The sequence below is a fragment of the Chiloscyllium punctatum genome, chromosome 47 (genome assembly GCF_047496795.1).
Source record: "Chiloscyllium punctatum isolate Juve2018m chromosome 47, sChiPun1.3, whole genome shotgun sequence".
Classification (NCBI taxonomy): Eukaryota; Metazoa; Chordata; class Chondrichthyes; order Orectolobiformes; family Hemiscylliidae; genus Chiloscyllium; species Chiloscyllium punctatum.
In genome coordinates, this window is record NC_092785.1 from 4,133,339 (window position 1) to 4,152,689 (window position 19,351).

General features: G+C 49.1%; 1 long non-coding RNA gene across 1 annotated transcript; it reads right to left on the reverse strand.

Moving 5' to 3' along the window:
- Positions 1–440: 440 nt before the first annotated feature.
- LOC140468439 (uncharacterized) lies at positions 441–18,805 on the reverse strand. The gene is made up of 3 exons (XR_011955647.1): positions 18,697–18,805; positions 11,146–11,263; positions 441–2,545 (listed from the first exon to the last, which is right to left on the reverse strand). It is a non-coding gene; the product is annotated as an uncharacterized lncRNA (long non-coding RNA).
- Between the last annotated feature and the right edge of the window lie 546 nt (positions 18,806–19,351).

A 19,351-nucleotide genomic window follows, 5' to 3' on the forward strand; every position in this document is an offset into this window, starting at 1 on the left:
AGAGAAATCGGAGTTAGCGTTTCAGGGTCCGGAACCCCGCTCGGGGAGCCCGGCCTGGCATCTGAAAAGGGTGTCGATTAAAGACACTGATACCCTGCTGCCGAAAGTCAAGGGCTACTCGTGTGTACGTGGGACACTGGCCTCTGTGGAGAGACTTCAGAATTTAAGCTGGCCTCACTGAAACCAACTTGGCTCACCCCCAACAGGTCAAGAGCTATCGTCTCTTCCCAGTGGTTTAAATTTCAATTACCTGTTCAGGTAGCTTGCAATTTTCCTAGATACGATCAGATCTCCTCAGTAAAAGAACACTTCCATCAGGTAGAGAATCGGAATTGAATTCACTGAGTGTTTGGCACATGAGACAAGATGAAACAATTTAAGTTTTGAATGCATGTATTGATTATTATCAGCAAGCATGCAACTTGATGGTTATACAGAGGGTTTAATTCATAAAGATAATTAATTCCCAAAAACAAATGATTGCTAAGTCGCCAGGGTTGGAGGGTTTGAGCTACAGGGAGAGGCTGAACAGGCTGGGGCTGTTTTCCCTGGAGCGTTGGAGGCTGAGGGGTGACCTTATAGAGGTTTATAAAATCACGAGGGGCACGGAGAGGATAAATAGACAAAGTCTTTTCCCCCTGGGGTGGGAGTCCAGAGCTGGAGGGCATAGGTCTGGGATGAGAGGGGAAAGATATAAAAGAGACCTAAGGGGCAACTCTTTCACCCAGAGGGTGGTACGTGTATGGAATGAGCTGCCAGAGGAAGTGGTGGGGGCTGGTATAATGGCAGCATTGAAAAGGTGGATGGGGACATGAATAAGGAAGGGTTTAGAGGGAGATGGGCCAAGTGCTGGCAAATGGGGCTAGATTAATTTAGGATATCTGGGACAGCATGGACGGGTTGGAATGATGGGTCTAATTCCTTGCTGTACATTTCTGGAACTCTATGAAAGCAGGTGGCGATTTTTAAACTGAGGTTTGAGGAACTGGGAGGTTCAGTGTCGCTGCCTCCCATCTGGACGAAAATCAAGGCCCAGGGATCCACCGTCTTTGTGATTTTTAAGTAAACATCAAGGACAGAGGTATGAATTTCCAAGGCGAAGTTTTGGGCATGCCCACTCAGGGGGCCAATCAGATTCAAATCAGATCTTCCCAGAGGCTTCTCTATCTGAACTCAAGTTGGGAAACTTCGCTTGTGCATCCTGACAACATTCTCAATGGCTCCTCAAAAAAAAGGTGCAGCTCCCCGATTTCCAGTTTAGTCTGCTGGTTCATCGGATGCGGCCTTCCCCCGAAGCAGGCCAGCAGTTGTGGCCTGTCTCTCGAAATGCCCAGCAGCTTTATGCAAGGATCAGTCCGATTGCGGTGGGTCTGGAGTCCTGTGTAAGCCAGACCAGGTTAAGGCCGATAAGCAGGAGGCTGGGAGAACGTGGCAAGCCAGGCAGCACCAGGAGGTGGGGAGGGTTTGAGCTACAGGGAGAGGCTGAACAGGCTGGGGCTGTTTTCCCTGGAGCGTCGGAGGCTGAGGGGTGACCTTATGGACGGTTATAAAATCATGAGGGGCTTGGATAGGGTAAATAGACAAAGTCTTTTCCCCCTGGGGTGGGGGAGTCCAGAACTAGAGGGGCATAGGTTTAGGGTGAGAGGGGAGAGGGACCCAAGGGGCAACTCTTTCACCCAGAGGGTGGTACGTGTCTGGAATGAGCTGTCAGAGGAAGTGGGTGGGGGCTGGTACGATGACAGCATTGAAAAGGTGGATGGGGACATGAATAGGAAGGGTTTAGAGGGAGATGGGCCAAGTGCTGGCAAATGGGACTAGATTAGGTTAGGATATCTGGGACAGCATGGTCGGGTTGGGCCGAAGGGTCTGTTTCTGTGCTGTACATCTCTCTGACTCTAAATGGGACTAGATTAGGTTAGGATATCTGGGTCAGCATGGTCGGGTTGGGCCGAAGGGTCTGTTTCCGTGCTGTACATCTCTCTGATTCTAAGTCAACGTTTCAAGTGGAACCCTTCCTCAGGACTGAAGGAGGGTTAATACCCGAAATGTTTGACTTCTCCACCTCCTGGTGCTGCCTGGCTTACCGTGCTCTCCCAGCCTGCTGCCTGTCTACCTTGGATTCCTGAATCTGCAGGTTGGCCCTCTCTCAGACCCGACGCTGACCTCATACTGGAAACGGGGTTGGTCCATGAGAGGTTTTTAAACACCAAACTGGTGCTGCTTACAGAGATACCAGTTAAAGTTTCAGTGTTGATTAAGCCCAGATTTACCGACCTTTCCGTATGATGGAGGTGTCCATTCCACACAATTTGGTTTTGATTCTTCTCTGATCTTTTTTGTTTCTTCTCTTGATTTTTCTCCCCCTTTTTTTAAACTTCGTTCTTGAAGAGTGCAGTCACGGTGACAGTGAGTGGGTCAGGTGACATCAGGGGAGGATCTGAGGCGGAGCACGGAACAGGAAAGAGTGTCATGACGGCCACTTCCTTCATTTTCCTCCCTTTAGTATTCCAGCTTTCGGTTTACTATCCCGTGTGGAAAGATGGCACTGGAGAGTGGCAACACGACACAACATGTTTCACCGTACTTGGAACATAAATACACGCGACCATAAATAAATCAAACCAATAAAATAAACTCAACTCAATTGAAAGTCTTCAACCTGCTGCTCTCATATTCAAATGGATGTTCTCAGAACGTGAGCTTGGGCTTCCAGAGCAGCACCAACACCATTCCCCAATGTCTATTCCTGTACTGACCGTGACCACCACATTCCCAATGTCTATTCCTGTATTACCCATGACCACCACATTCCCAATGTCTATTCCTGTATTATCCATGACCACCACATTCCCAATGTCTATTCCTGTACTGCCCATGACCACCACATTCCCAATGTCTATTCCTGTACTCGCCATGACCACCATTCCCAATGTCCAATCCTGTACTGACCATGACCACCACATTCCCAATGTCTATTCCTGTACTGAACATGACCACCACATTCCCAATGTCTATTCCTGCACTGCCCATGACCACCACATTCCCAATGTCCAATCCTGTACTGTCCATGACCACCACATTCCCAATGACTATTCCTGTATTCCCCATGACCACCACATTCCCAATGTCCAATCCTGTACTGTCCATGACCACCACATTCCCAATGACTATTCCTGTACTGACCATGACCACCACATTCCCAATGTCCAATCCTGTACTGTCCATGACCACCACATTCCCAATGACTATTCCTGTACTGACCATGACCACCACATTCCCAATGTCCAATCCTGTACTGACCATGACCACCACATTCCCAATGTCTATTCCTGTCCTGCCCATGACCAGCACATTCCCAATGTCCAATCCTGTACTGCCCATGACCACCACATTCCCAATGTCTATTCCTGTACTGCCCATGACCACCACATTCCCAATGTCTATTCCTGTACTACCCATGACCACCACATTCCCAATGTCTATTCCTGTACTGACCATGACCACCACATCCCCAATGTCTATTCCTGTACTACCCATGACCACCACATTCCCAATGTCCAATCCTGTATTGCCCATGACCACCACATTCCCAATGTCTAATCCTGCACTGCCCATGACCACCACATTCCCAATGTCTATTCCTGTATTTCCCATGACCACCACATTCCCAATGTCTATTCCTGTACTGCCCATGACCACCACATTCCCAATGTCTATTCCTGTACTGACCATGACCACCACATTCCCAATGTCTAATCCTGTACTGCCCATGACCACCACATTCCCAATGTCTATTACTCTATTGCCCATGACCACCACATTCCCAATGTCTATTTCTGAACTGCCCATGACCACCACATTCCCAAAGTCCAATCCTGTACTGCCCATGACCACCACATTCCCAAAGTCCAATCCTGTACTGCCCATGACCACCACATTCCCAATGTCCAATCCTGTACTGCCCATGACCACCACATTCCCAATGTCTATTCCTGTACTGACCATGACCACCACATCCCCAATGTCTATTCCTGTACTGACCATGACCACCACATTCCCAATGTCTATTCCTGTACTGACCATGACCACCACATTCCCAATGTCCAATCCTGTACTGCCCCTGACCACCACATTCCCAATGTCTACTCCTGTACTGACCATGACCACCACATTCCCAATGTCCAATCCTGTACTGCCCATGACCACCACATTCCCAATGTCCAATCCTGTACTGACCATGACCACCACATTCCCAATGTCTATTTCTGTACTGACCATGACCACCACATTCCCAATGTCCAATCCTGTACTGCCCCTGACCACCACATTCCCAATGTCTATTCCTGTACTACCCATGACCACCACATTCCCAATGTCCAATCCTGTACTTCCCCTGACCACCACATTCCCAATGTCCAATCCTGCACTGCCCATAACCACCACATTCCCAATGTCTATTCCTGTACTGACCATGACCACCACATTCCCAATGTCTAATCCTGTACTGACCATGACCACCACATTCCCAATGTCCAATCCCGTACTGCCCATGACCACCACATTCCCAATGTCTATTCCTGAACTGACCATGACCACCACATTCCCAATGTCCATTCCTGAACAGCCCATGACCACCACATTCCCAATGTCTATTCCTGTATTCCCCATGACCACCACATTCCCAATGTCTATTCCTGAACTGCCCATGACCACCACATTCCCAATGTCTATTCCTGAACTGACCATGACCACCACATTCCCAATGTCTATTCCTGAACTGCCCATGACCACCACATTCCCAATGTCTATTCCTGTATTCCCCATGACCACCACATTCCCAATGTTCAATCCTGTACTGCCCATGACCACCACATTAACAATGTCTATTCCTGTACTGACCATGACCACCACATTCCCAATGTCCAATCCTGTACTTCCCCTGACCACCACATTCCCAATGTCTATTCCTGTACTGACCATGACCACCACATTCCCAATGTCTATTCCTGTACTGACCATGACCACCACATTCCCAATGTCCAATCCTGTACTGCCCCTGACCACCACATTCCCAATGTCTATTCCTGTACTGCCCATGACCACCACATTCCCAATGTCCAATCCTGTACTGCCCATGACCACCACATTCCCAATGTCTATTCCTGTACTGATCATGACCACCACATTCCCAATGTCCAATCCTGTACTGCCCATGACCACCACATTCCCAATATCTATTCCTGTACTGCCCATGACCACCACATTCCCAATGTCTATTCCTGTACTGCCCATGACCACCACATTCCCAATGTCCAATCCCGTACTGCCCATGACCACCACATTCCCAATGTCTATTCCTGTACTGACCATGACCACCACATTCCCAATGTCTATTCCTGTATTGCCCATGACCACCACATTCCCAATGTTCAATCCTGTACTGACCATGACCACCAAATTCCCAATGTCCAATCCTGTACTGCCCATGACCACCACATTCCCAATGTCTATTCCTGAACTGCCCATGACCACCACATTCCCAATGTCTATTCCTGAACTGACCATGACCACCACATTCCCAATGTCTATTCCTGAACTGACCATGACCACCACATTCCCAATGTCTATTCCTGAACTGCCCATGACCACCACATTCCCAATGTCTATTCCTGTATTCCCCATGACCACCACATTCCCAATGTCCAATCCTGTAGTGCCCAGAACCACCACATTCCCAATGTCTACTCCTGTACTGCCCATGACCACCACATTCCCAATGTCTATTCCTGTACTGCCCATGACCACCACATTCCCAATGTCTATTCCTGTACTGACCATGACCACCACATTCCCAATGTCCAATCCTGCACTGCCCATGACCACCACATTCCCAATGTCTATTCCTGTACTGACCATGACCACCACATTCCCAATGTCTATTCCTGTATTGCCCATGACCACCACATTCCCAATGTTCAATCCTGTACTGACCATGACCACCAAATTCCCAATGTCCAATCCTGTACTGCCCATGACCACCACATTCCCAATGTCTATTCCTGAACTGCCCATGACCACCACATTCCCAATGTCTATTCCTGAACTGACCATGACCACCACATTCCCAATGTCCAATCCTGTATTGCCCATGACCACCACATTCCCAATGTCTATTCCTGTACTGCCCATGACAACCACATTCCCAATGTCTATTCCTGTACTGCCCATGACCACCACATTCCCAATGTCTATTCCTGTATTCCGCATGACCACCACATTCCCAATGTCTATTCCTGTACTGCCCATGACCACCACATTCCCAATGTCTATTCCTGTACTGACCATGACCACCACATTCCAAATGTCCAATCCTGCACTGCCCATGACCACCACATTCCCAATGTCTATTCCTGTATTCCCCATGACCACCACATTCCCAATGTCTATTCCTGTACTGCCCATAACCACCACATTCCCAATGTCCAATCCTGTACTGACCATGACCACCACATTCCCAATGTCTATTCCTGAACTGCCCATAACCACCACATTCCCAATGTCCAATCCTGTACTGCCGATGACCACCACATTCCCAATGTCCAATCCTGTACTGACCATGACCACCACATTCCCAATGTCTATTCCTGTACTGACCATGACCACCACATTCCCAATGTCTATTCCTGTACTGACCATGACCACCACATTCCCAATGTCCAATCCTGTACTGCCCATGACCACCACATTCCCAATGTCTATTCCTGAACTGACCATGACCACCACATTCCCAATGTCTATTCCTGTACTACCCATGACCACCACATCCCCAATGTCTATTCCTGAACTGACCATTACCACCACATTCCCAATGTCCAATCCTGTACTGCCCATAACCACCACATTCCCAATGTCCAATCCTGTACTGACCATGACCACCACATCCCCAATGTCTATTCCTGTACTGAACATGACCACCACATTCCCAATGTCTATTCCTGTACTGACCATGACCACCACATTCCCAATGTCTATTCCTGTACTACCCATGACCACCACATTCCCAATGTCTATTCATGTACTGCCCATGACCACCACATTCCCAATGTCTATTCCTGTACTGCCCATGACCACCACATTCCCAATGTCTATTCCTGTATTACCCATTACCACCACATTCCCAATGTCCAATCCTGTACTGACCATGACCACCACATTCCCAATGTCTATTCCTGTACTGACCATGACCACCACATACCCAATGTCCAATCCTGTACTGACCATGACCACCACATCCCCAATGTCTATTCCTGTATTCCCCATGACCACCACATTCCCAATGTCTATTCCTGTACTGTCCGTGACCACCACATTCCCAATGTCTATTCCTGTACTGCCCATGACCACCACATTCCCAATGTCTATTCCTGTACTACCCATGACCACCACATTCCCAATGTCTATTCCTGTACTGCCCATGACCACCACATTCCCAATGTCTATTCCTGTATTACCCATGACCACCACATTCCCAATGTCCAATCCTGTACTGACCATGACCACCACATTCCCAATGTCTATTCCTGTACTGACCATGACCACCACATTCCCAATGTCTATTCCTGTACTGCCCATAACCACCACATTCCCAATGTCTAATCCAGTACTGACCATGACCACCACATTCCCAATGTCTATTCCTGTACTGCCCATGACCACCACATTCCCAATGTCTATTCCTGTACTGCCCATGACCACCACATTCCCAATGTCTATTCCTGTACTGCCCATAACCACCACATTCCCAATGTCTATTCCTGTACTGCCCATGACCACCACATTCCCAATGTCCAATCCTGTACTGACCATGACCACCACATTCCCAATGTCTATTCCTGTACTACCCATGACCACCTCATTCCCAATGTCCAATCCTGCACTGCCCATGACCACCACATTCCCAATGTCTATTCCTGTATTACCCATGACCACCACATTCCCAATGTCTATTCCTGCACTGCCCATGACCACCACATTCCCAATGTCTATTCCTGTACTGCCCATGACCACCACATTCCCAATGTCCAATCCTGTACTGCCCATGACCACCACATTCCCAATGTCTATTCCTGTACTGCCCATGACGACCACATCCCCAATGTCCAATCCTGAACTGACCATGACCACCACATTCCCAATGTCCAATCCTGTACTGCCCATGACCACCACATTCCCAATGTCCAATCCTGTACTGACCATAACCACCACATTCCCAATGTCTATTCCTGTACTACCCATGACCACCACATTCCCAATGTCTATTCCTGTACTGCCCATAACCACCACATTCCCCAATGTCTATTCCTGTACTGCCCATGACCACCACATTCCCAATGTCCAATCCTGAACTGACCATAACCACCACATTCCCAATGTCCATTCCTGTACTACCCATGACCACCACATTCCCAATGTCTATTCCTGTACTGACCATGACCACCACATTCCCAATGTCTGTTCCTGCACTGCCCATGACCACCACATCCCCAATGTCTATTCCTGTATTCCCCATGACCACCACATTCCCAATGTCTATTCCTGTACTGACCATGACCACCACATTCCCAATGTCTATTCCTGTATTACCCATGACCACCACATTCCCAATGTATATTCCTGTCCTGCCCCTGACCACCACATTCCCAATGTCTATTCCTGTACTGCCCATAACCACCACATTCCCAAAGTCCAATCCTGTACTGACCATGACCACCACATTCCCAATGTCTATTCCTGTACTGACCATGACCACCACATTCCCAATGTCTATTCCTGTACTACCCATGACCACCACATTCCCAATGTCTATTCCTGTACTGACCATGACCACCACATTCCCAATGTCCAATCCTGTACTGCCCATGACCACCACATTCCCAATGTCTATTCCTGTATTACCCATGACCACCACATTCCCAATGTCTATTCCTGTACTGACCATGACCACCACATTCCCAATGTCTATTCCTGTACTGCCCGTGACCACCACATTCCCAATGTCTATTCCTGTATTGCCCATGACCACCACATTCCCAATGTCTATTCCTGTACTACCCATGACCACCACATTCCCAATGTTTATTCCTGTATTGCCCATGACCACCACATTCCCAATGTCTATTCCTGTACTACCCATGACCACCACATTCCCAATGTTTATTCCTGTACTGACCATGACCACCACATTCCCAATGTCCAATCCTGTACTGCCCATGACCACCACATTCCCAATGTCTATTCCTGTACTGCCCATGACCACCACATTCCCAATGTCTATTCCTGTATTACCCATGACCACCACATTCCCAATGTCCAATCCTGTACTGCCCATAACCACCACATTCCCAATGTCTATTCCTGTATTCCCCATAACCACCACATCCCCAATGTCCAATCCTGTACTGACCATGACCACCACATTCCCAATGTCTGTTCCTGCACTGCCCATGACCACCACATCCCCAATGTCTATTCCTGTATTCCCCATGACCACCACATTCCCAATGTCTATTCCTGTACTGACCATGACCACCACATTCCCAATGTCTATTCCTGTATTACCCATGACCACCACATTCCCAATGTATATTCCTGTCCTGCCCCTGACCACCACATTCCCAATGTCTATTCCTGTACTGCCCATAACCACCACATTCCCAAAGTCCAATCCTGTACTGACCATGACCACCACATTCCCAATGTCTATTCCTGTACTGACCATGACCACCACATTCCCAATGTCTATTCCTGTACTACCCATGACCACCACATTCCCAATGTCTATTCCTGTACTGACCATGACCACCACATTCCCAATGTCCAATCCTGTACTGCCCATGACCACCACATTCCCAATGTCTATTCCTGTATTACCCATGACCACCACATTCCCAATGTCTATTCCTGTACTGACCATGACCACCACATTCCCAATGTCTATTCCTGTACTGCCCGTGACCACCACATTCCCAATGTCTATTCCTGTATTGCCCATGACCACCACATTCCCAATGTCTATTCCTGTACTACCCATGACCACCACATTCCCAATGTTTATTCCTGTATTGCCCATGACCACCACATTCCCAATGTCTATTCCTGTACTACCCATGACCACCACATTCCCAATGTTTATTCCTGTACTGACCATGACCACCACATTCCCAATGTCCAATCCTGTACTGCCCATGACCACCACATTCCCAATGTCTATTCCTGTACTGCCCATGACCACCACATTCCCAATGTCTATTCCTGTATTACCCATGACCACCACATTCCCAATGTCCAATCCTGTACTGCCCATAACCACCACATTCCCAATGTCTATTCCTGTATTCCCCATAACCACCACATCCCCAATGTCCAATCCTGTACTGACCATGACCACCACATTCCCAATGTCTCTTCCTGTACTGACCATGACCACCACATTCCCAATGTCCAATCCTGCACTGCCCATGACCACCACATTCCCAATGTCTATTCCTGTACTGCCCATAACCACCACATCCCCAATGTCCAATCCTGTACTGCCCATGACCACCACATTCCCAAATGTCCAATCCTGTACTGACCATGACCACCACATTCCCAATCTCCAATCCTGTACTGCCCATGACCACCACATTCCCAATGTCTATTCCTGTACTGACCATGACCACCACATTCCCAATGTCCAATCCTGTATTGCCCATGACCACCACATTCCCAATGTCCAATCCTGTACTGCCCATGACCACCACATCCCCAATGTCTATTCCTGTATTGCCCATGACCACCACATTCCCAATGTCTATTCCTGTATTGCCCATGACCACCACATTCCCAATGTCCAATCCTGTACTGACCATGACCACCACATTCCCAATGTCTATTCCTGTACTGACCATGACCACCACATTCCCAATGTCCAATCCTGTTGCCCATGACCACCACATTCCCAATGTCTATTCCTGTATTTCCCATAACCACCACATCCCCAATCAGCAAGGCTTTTGATAAGGTTCCCCACAGTAGGCTATTGTACAAAATGCAGAGGAATGGGATTGTGGTCGATGTAGCAGTTTGGATCAGTAATTGGCTTACTGAAAGAAGACAGAGGGTGACAATTGATGAGAAATGTTCCTCCTAGAGTCCAGTTTCTCGGGGTGTACTGCAAGGTTCAGTATTGGGTCCACTGCTGTTCGTCATTTTTATAAACGACCTGGATGAGGCATAGAAGGGTGGGTCAGTAAATTTGCAGACGACACTAAGGTCGGTGGAGTTGTGGATAGTGACCAAGAATGTTGTAGGTTACAAAGAGACATAGATATACTGCAGAGCTGGGCTGAGAGGTAGCAAATGGAGGTTAATGTGGACAATTGTGAGAGGTGATTCACTTTGGTCGGAGTAACAGGAATATAAAGTACTGGGCTAATGGTAAGATTCTTGGTAGTGTAGATGAGCAGAGAGACCTCAGTGTCCAGGTACATAGATCCCTGAGAGTTGCCACCCAGGTTGACAGGGTTGTTAAGAAGGCATATGGTGTGTTGGGGTTTATTGTTCCAGCGGGATTGTGTTGCTGTGGGATTGTGTTCCTGCGGGATTGTGTTCCAGCGGGATTGTGTTTCTGTGGGATTGTGCTCCTGCAGGATTGTGTTCCTGTGGGATTGTGTTCCTGTGGGATTGTGTTCTTGCAGGATTGTGTTCCTGTGGGATTGTGTACCTGCAGGATTGTGTTTCTGTGGGGTTGTGTTCCTGTGGAATTGTGTTCATGCGGGGTTGTGTTCCTGTCGGATTTTGTGCCTGTGGGATTGTGTTCCTGTGGGATTGTGTTCATGCGGGATTGTGTTCCTGTGGGATTGTGTTCCAGTGGATTGTGTACCGGCGGGATTGTGTTCCTGCAGGATTGTGTTCCAGCGGGATTGTGATCCTATGGGATTGTGTTCCTGCGGGGTTGTGTTCCTGCGGGATTTTGTGCCTGTGAGATTGTGTTCCTGTGGGATTGTGTTCATGCAGGATTGTGTTCCTTTAGGAGTATGTTCCTGTGGGATTGTGTTCCTGTGGGTTTGTGTTCCAGTGGGAGTGTGTTCCTGTGGAATTGTGTTCCTCTGCGAGTGTGTTCCTGCGGGATTGTGTTCCTGTGGGAGAGTGTTCCAGCGGGATTGTGTTCCTTTGGAATTGTGTTCCTGTGGGAGTGTGGTCCGGCGGGATTGTGTTTCTGGGGAGTTGTGTTCTAGTGGGGTTGTGCTCCTGCGGAATTGTGTTCCTGTGGGATTGTGTTCCTGCAGAATCGTGGTCCTGTGGGATTGTGTTCCTGTGGTATTGTGTTCCTGCGGGATTGTGTTCCTTTGGGAGTGTGTTCCTGCAGGATTGTGTTCCTGTGGGATTGTGTTCCTGTCGGATTGTGTTTCTGTGGGATTGTGTTCCTGTGGGATTGTGTACCTACGGGATTGTGTTCCTGTGGGATCGTGTTCCTGTGGGATCGTGTTCCTGTGGGATTGTGTTCCTGTGGGAGTGTGTTCCTTTGGGATTCTGTTCCTGCGGGATTGTGTTTGTGTCGGATTGTGTTTCTGCGGGATTGTGTTCCTGTGGGATTGTGTTCCTGCGGGATTATGTTCCTGTGGGATTGTGTTTCTGTGGGATTGTGCTCCTGCAGGATTGTGTTCCTGTGGGATTGTGTTCCTGTGGGATTGTGTTCTTGCAGGATTGTGTTCCTGTGGGATTGTGTACCTGCAGGATTGTGTTTCTGTGGGGTTGTGTTCCTGTGGAATTGTGTTCATGCGGGGTTGTGTTCCTGTCGGATTTTGTGCCTGTGGGATTGTGTTCCTGTGGGATTGTGTTCATGCGGGATTGTGTTCCTGTGGGATTGTGTTCCAGTGGATTGTGTACCGGCGGGATTGTGTTCCTGCAGGATTGTGTTCCAGCGGGATTGTGATCCTATGGGATTGTGTTCCTGCGGGGTTGTGTTCCTGCGGGATTTTGTGCCTGTGAGATTGTGTTCCTGTGGGATTGTGTTCATGCAGGATTGTGTTCCTTTAGGAGTATGTTCCTGTGGGATTGTGTTCCTGTGGGTTTGTGTTCCAGTGGGAGTGTGTTCCTGTGGAATTGTGTTCCTCTGCGAGTGTGTTCCTGCGGGATTGTGTTCCTGTGGGAGAGTGTTCCAGCGGGATTGTGTTCCTTTGGAATTGTGTTCCTGTGGGAGTGTGGTCCGGCGGGATTGTGTTTCTGGGGAGTTGTGTTCTAGTGGGGTTGTGCTCCTGCGGAATTGTGTTCCTGTGGGATTGTGTTCCTGCAGAATCGTGGTCCTGTGGGATTGTGTTCCTGTGGTATTGTGTTCCTGCGGGATTGTGTTCCTTTGGGAGTGTGTTCCTGCAGGATTGTGTTCCTGTGGGATTGTGTTCCTGTCGGATTGTGTTTCTGTGGGATTGTGTTCCTGTGGGATTGTGTACCTACGGGATTGTGTTCCTGTGGGATCGTGTTCCTGTGGGATCGTGTTCCTGTGGGATTGTGTTCCTGTGGGAGTGTGTTCCTTTGGGATTCTGTTCCTGCGGGATTGTGTTTGTGTCGGATTGTGTTTCTGCGGGATTGTGTTCCTGTGGGATTGTGTTCCTGCGGGATTATGTTCCTGTGGGATTGTGTTCCTGTGGCAGTGTGTTCCTGCTGAATTGTGTTCCTCTGCGAGTGTGTTCCTCTGGGATTGTGTTCCTGCGGGATTGTGTTCCTGGGGAATTGTGTTCCTGTGGTATTGTGTTCCTGCGGGATTGTGTTCCTGTCAGATTGTGTTCCTGTGGGGTTGTGCTCATGTGTGAATATGTTCCTGTGGGATTGTGATCTTGTGGGATGATGTTCCTGCAGGATTGTGTTCCTTTGGGAGTGTGTTCCTGTAGGATTGTGTTCCTGTGGGAGTCTGTTCCTGTGGGATCGTGTTCCAGTGGGAGTGCGTTCCTGTGGGATTCTGTTCCTGCGGGATTGTGATTGTGTCGGATTGTGTTCCTGCGGGATTGTGTTCCTGCGGGATTGTGTTCCTGTGGGATTTTGTTTTTGTCGAATTGTGTTCCTGTGGGAGTGTGTTCCTGTGGGATTTTGTTTGTGTCGAATTGTGTTCCTGTGGGAGTGTGTTCCTGGAGGATTGTGTTCCTGCGGGATTGTGTTGATGTCGGATTGTGTTCCTGTGGGATTGTGTTCCTGTGGGATTGTGCTCCTGCGGGATTGTGTTCCTGTGGGATTTTGTTTGTGTCGAATTGTGTTCCTGTGGGAGTGTGTTCCTGGAGGATTGTGTTCCTGCGGGATTGTGTTCCTGGGGAATTGTGTTCCTGTGGTATTGTGTTCCTGCGGGATTGTGTTCCTGTCAGATTGTGTTCCTGTGGGGTTGTGCTCATGTGCGAATGTGTTCCTGTGGGATTGTGATCTTGTGGGATGATGTTCCTGCAGGATTGTGTTCCTTTGGAATGTGTTCCTGTAGGATTGTGTTCCTGTGGGAGTCTGTTCCTGTGGGATCGTGTTCCAGTGGGAGTGCGTTCCTGTGGGATTCTGTTCCTGCGGGATTGTGATTGTGTCGGATTGTGTTCCTGCGGGATTGTGTTCCTGTGGGATTTTGTTTGTGTCGAATTGTGTTCCTGTGGGAGTGTGTTCCTGGAGGATTGTGTTCCTGCGGGATTGTGTTGATGTCGGATTGTGTTCCTGTGGGATTGTGCTCCTGCGGGATTGTGTTCCTGTGGGATTTTGTTTGTGTCGAATTGTGTTCCTGTGGGAGTGTGTTCCTGGAGGATTGTGTTCCTGCGGGATTGTGTTTCTGTGGGATTGTGTTCCTGTGGGATTGTGTTCCTGCGGGGTCGTGTTCCTGTGGGATTGTGTTCCTGTGGGATTGTGTTCCTGTGGGGTTGTGTTCCTGTGGGATTGTCTTCCTGTGGGAGTGTGTTCCTGTGGGATTGTGTTCCAGTCGGATTGCGTTCCTGCGGGATTGTGTTCCTGTGGAATTGTGTTCCTGCAAAATTGTGTTCCTGTGGGATAGTGTTCCTGTGGGGTTGTGTTCCTGTGGGAGTGTGTTCCTGCAGGATTGTGTTCCTGTGGGATTATGTTACTGTGGGATTGTGTTCCTGTAGGATTGTTTTCATGGGGGATTGTGTTCCTACAGGATTGTGTTTGTGTTGGATTGTGTTCCTGTGGGATTGTGTTCCAGTGGGATTGTGTTCCTGTGGGATTGTGTTCCTGTGGGATTGTGTTCCTTTGTGATTGTGTTCCTGTGGGATTTTGTTTGTGTTGGATTGTGTTCCTGTGGGAGTGTGTTCCAGGGGGATTGTGTTCCTGCTGGATTGTGTTGGTGTCAGATTGTGTTCCTGTGGGATTGTCTTCCTATGGGTTTGTGTTCCTGCGGGAATGTGTTTCTGTGGGATTATGTTCCTGTCGGATTTTGTTCCTGTTGGATTGTGTTCCTGCGGGGTTGTGTTCCTGTGGAATTGTGTTCCTGTGGGATTGTGTTCCTTTGGGGTTGTGTTCCTGTGGGATTGTGTTCCTGCAGGATTGTGTTCCTGTGGGATTGTGTTCCTGTGGGATTGTGTGCCTGTGGGATTGTGTTCCTGTGGGATTGTGTTCCTGCGGGATTGTGTTCCTGTGGGACTGTGTTCCTGCGGGATTGTGTTCCTGTGGGATTGTGTTCCTGTGAGATTGTGTTTCTGTGGGATTGTGTTTCTGTGGGATTGTTTACCTGCAGGATTGTGTTCCTGTGAGATTGTGTTCCTGCGGGATTGTGTTCTTGCAGGATTGTGTTCCTGTGGGATTGTGTTCCTGTGGGATTGTGTTCCTTTGTGATTGTGTTCCTGTGGGATTTTGTTTGTGTTGGATTGTGTTCCTGTGGGAGTGTGTTCCAGGGGGATTGTGTTCCTGCTGGATTGTGTTGGTGTCAGATTGTGTTCCTGTGGGATTGTCTTCCTATGGGTTTGTGTTCCTGCGGGAATGTGTTTCTGTGGGATTATGTTCCTGTCGGATTTTGTTCCTGTTGGATTGTGTTCCTGCGGGGTTGTGTTCCTGTGGAATTGTGTTCCTGTGGGATTGTGTTCCTTTGGGGTTGTGTTCCTGTGGGATTGTGTTCCTGCAGGATTGTGTTCCTGTGGGATTGTGTTCCTGTGGGATTGTGTGCCTGTGGGATTGTGTTCCTGTGGGATTGTGTTCCTGCGGGAGTGTGTTCCTGTGGGACTGTGTTCCTGCGGGATTGTGTTCCTGTGGGATTGTGTTCCTGTGAGATTGTGTTTCTGTGGGATTGTGTTTCTGTGGGATTGTTTACCTGCAGGATTGTGTTCCTGTGAGATTGTGTTCCTGCGGGATTGTGTTCTTGCAGGATTGTGTTCCTGTGGGATTGTGTTCCTGCGGGATTGTGTTCCTGTGGGATTGTGTTCCTGTGGGATTGCATTCCTGTGGGATTGTGTACCTGTGGGACTGTGTTCCTGCAGGATTGGGTTCCTATGGGATTGTGTTCCTGTGGGATTGCGTTCCTGTGGGATTGTGTTACTGTGGGATTGTGTTCCTGCGGGATTGTGTTCCTGTGGGATTGGGTTCCTATGGGATTGTGTTCCTGTGGGATTGCGTTCCTGTGGGATTGTGTTACTGTGGGATTGTGTTCCTGCGGGATTGTGTTCCTGTGGGATTGGGTTCCTATGGGATTGTGTTCCTGGGGGATTGTGTTCCTACAGGATTGTGTGTGTGTCGGATTGTGTTCCTGTGTGATTGTGTTCCTGTGTGATTGTGTTCCAGCGGGATTGTGTTCCTGTGGGATTGTGTTCCTGCGGGATTGTGTTCCTGTGGGATTTTGTTTGTGTCGGATTGTGTTCCTGTGGGAGTGTGTTCCTGGGAGATTCTGTTCCTGTGGGATTGTGTTGGTGTCGGATTGTGTTCTTGTGGGATTGTCTTCCTGTGGGATTGTGTTCCTGCGGGATAGTGTTCCTGTGGGGTTGTGTTCCTGTGGGAGTGTGTTCCTGCGGGATTGTGTTCCTGTGGGATTATGTTACTGTGGGATTGTGTTCCTGTGGGATTGTGTTCCTGGGGGATTGTGTTCCTACAGGATTGTGTTTGTGTCGGATTGTGTTCCTGTGGGATTGTGTTCCAGCGGGGTTGTATTCCTGTGGGATTGTGTTCTTGCGGGATTGTGTTGCTGCGGGGTTGTGTTCCTGCGGGATTGTGTTCCTGCAGGGTTGTGTTCCTTCGGGATTGTATTCCTGTGGGATTGTGTTCCTGTGGGATTGTGTTCCTGCAGGGTTGTGTTCCTGTGGGATTGTTTTCCTGTGGGATTGTGTTCCTGTGCGATTGTTTTTCTGTGGGAGTGTGTTCCTGCGGGATTGTGTTCCTGTGGGATTGTGTTCCTGTGCGATTGTTTTTCTGTGGGAGTGTGTTCCTGCGGAGTTGTGATCCTGTGGGATTGTGTTCATGCGGGGTTGTGTTCCTGTCGGATTGAGTTCCTGCGGGGGTGTGTTCCTGTGGGGTTGTGTTCCTGCGGAATTGTGTTCCTTTGGGAGTTGTGATCCTGTGGGATTGTGTTCATGCGGGGTTGTGTTCCTGTCGGATTGAGTTCCTGCGGGGGTGTGTTCCTGTGGGGTTGTGTTCCTGCGGAATTGTGTTCCTTTGGGAGTGTGTTCCTGTGGGATTGTGTTCCTGGGATTATGTTCCCATGGGATTGTGTTCCTGTGGGGTTGTGTTCCTGTGGGATTGTGTTCCTGGGATTGTGTTCCCATGGGATTGTGTTCCTGTGGGGTTGTGTTCCTGTGGGATTGTGTTCCTGGGATTGTGTTCCTGCGGAATTGTGTTCCTTTGGGAGTGTGTTCCTGTGGGATTGTGTTCCTATGGGGTTGTGTTCCTGTTGGGTTGTGTTCCTGTGGGGTTGTGTTCCTGGGATTGTGTTCCCATGGGATTGTGTTCCTGTGGGGTTGTGTTCCTGTGGGATTGTGATCCTGTGGGATTGTTTTCCTATGGGGTTGTTTTCCTGTGGGATTGTGTTCCTGTGGGATTGTGTTCCTGTGGGATTATGAACCTGCAGGATTGTGTTCCTGTGGGATTGTGTTCCTGTGGGATCATGAACCTGCAGGATTGTGATCCTGTGGGATTGTTTTACTATGGGGTTGTGTTCCTGTGGGATTGTGTTCCTGTGGGATCATGAACCTGCAGGATTGTGTTCCTGTGGGATTGTGTTCCTGTGGGATTATGAACCTGCAGGATTGTGTTCCTGTGGGATTGTGTTCCTGTGGGATTGTGATCCTGTGGGATTGTTTTACTATGGGATTGTGTTCCTGTGGGATTGTGTTCCTGTGGGATCATGAACCTGCAGGATTGTGTTCCTGTGGGATTGTGTTCCTGTGGGATCATGAACCTGCAGGATTGTGATCCTGTGGGATTGTTTTACTATGGGATTGTGTTCCTGTGGGATTGTGTTCCTGTGGGATCATGAACCTGCAGGATTGGGATCCTGCCACTGGATGTCAACAACGAGCTAAAGATAGCATTGGAAGGAAACACTCTGGGTTTTTTTTTAACAGCCCCGAATGCATGTTTAAATCATTTCAGGAGTGTACAAGCTGCTGTAATTTCGGGAACGGTGCGGCCTTGTTGTGCACAGGAATCTCCCACAACCGTGAACGTGTCAGTTCCCAGGTCCCTAAACTCCCCGTGTACCTGATTCGCTGTATCGTACCCTCCGGGCCCTGGGTCGAACCACCAACCCACGCCCTCCTCCAGCCCTGTTTGCATCGCCTTCCAGTGGCCTTCACTCTCAAACTCTCTTCAGCAACTCAGCGTCACGTGGCGCTCAGTCCGTTCCCAAATCCGCCCGCACCGCCAATAATGCCCCATTGATCCAGAAGCCAAAAAAAAAAAATCAGACGTTGCTGGAAAAGCTCAGCAGGTCTGGAGGGAAATCAGAGTGAACGTTTCGGGTCTGGTGACCCATCCTCCGAACTGACGGGGGGTTAAAACGTTGGCACTCAGTAGGTGGGGAGAGGGAGGTGAGGAGTGAAGATAGGCAGCGATCGAGAGAATGATCGTTATTCAGACAAGTGAGTGGTTAATGACCTGGCTGGGGGTCGATCGCTGTTCACGAATCGATTCGATCCCCCCTACAGCATGGAAACAGGCCCTTCGGCCCAACCAGTCCAGACCGACCCTCCGAAGAGTAACCCACCCAGGCCCACTTCCCCCTGACCGATGCACCTCACACCACGGGCAATTTAGCGCGGCCAGTTCACCTGGACCTGCACATCTTTGGAGCGCGATTCACAGCACAAGGTGGGCACACACAGCCCTCGCTCTCAACACTCAGAATCCCAAGCAC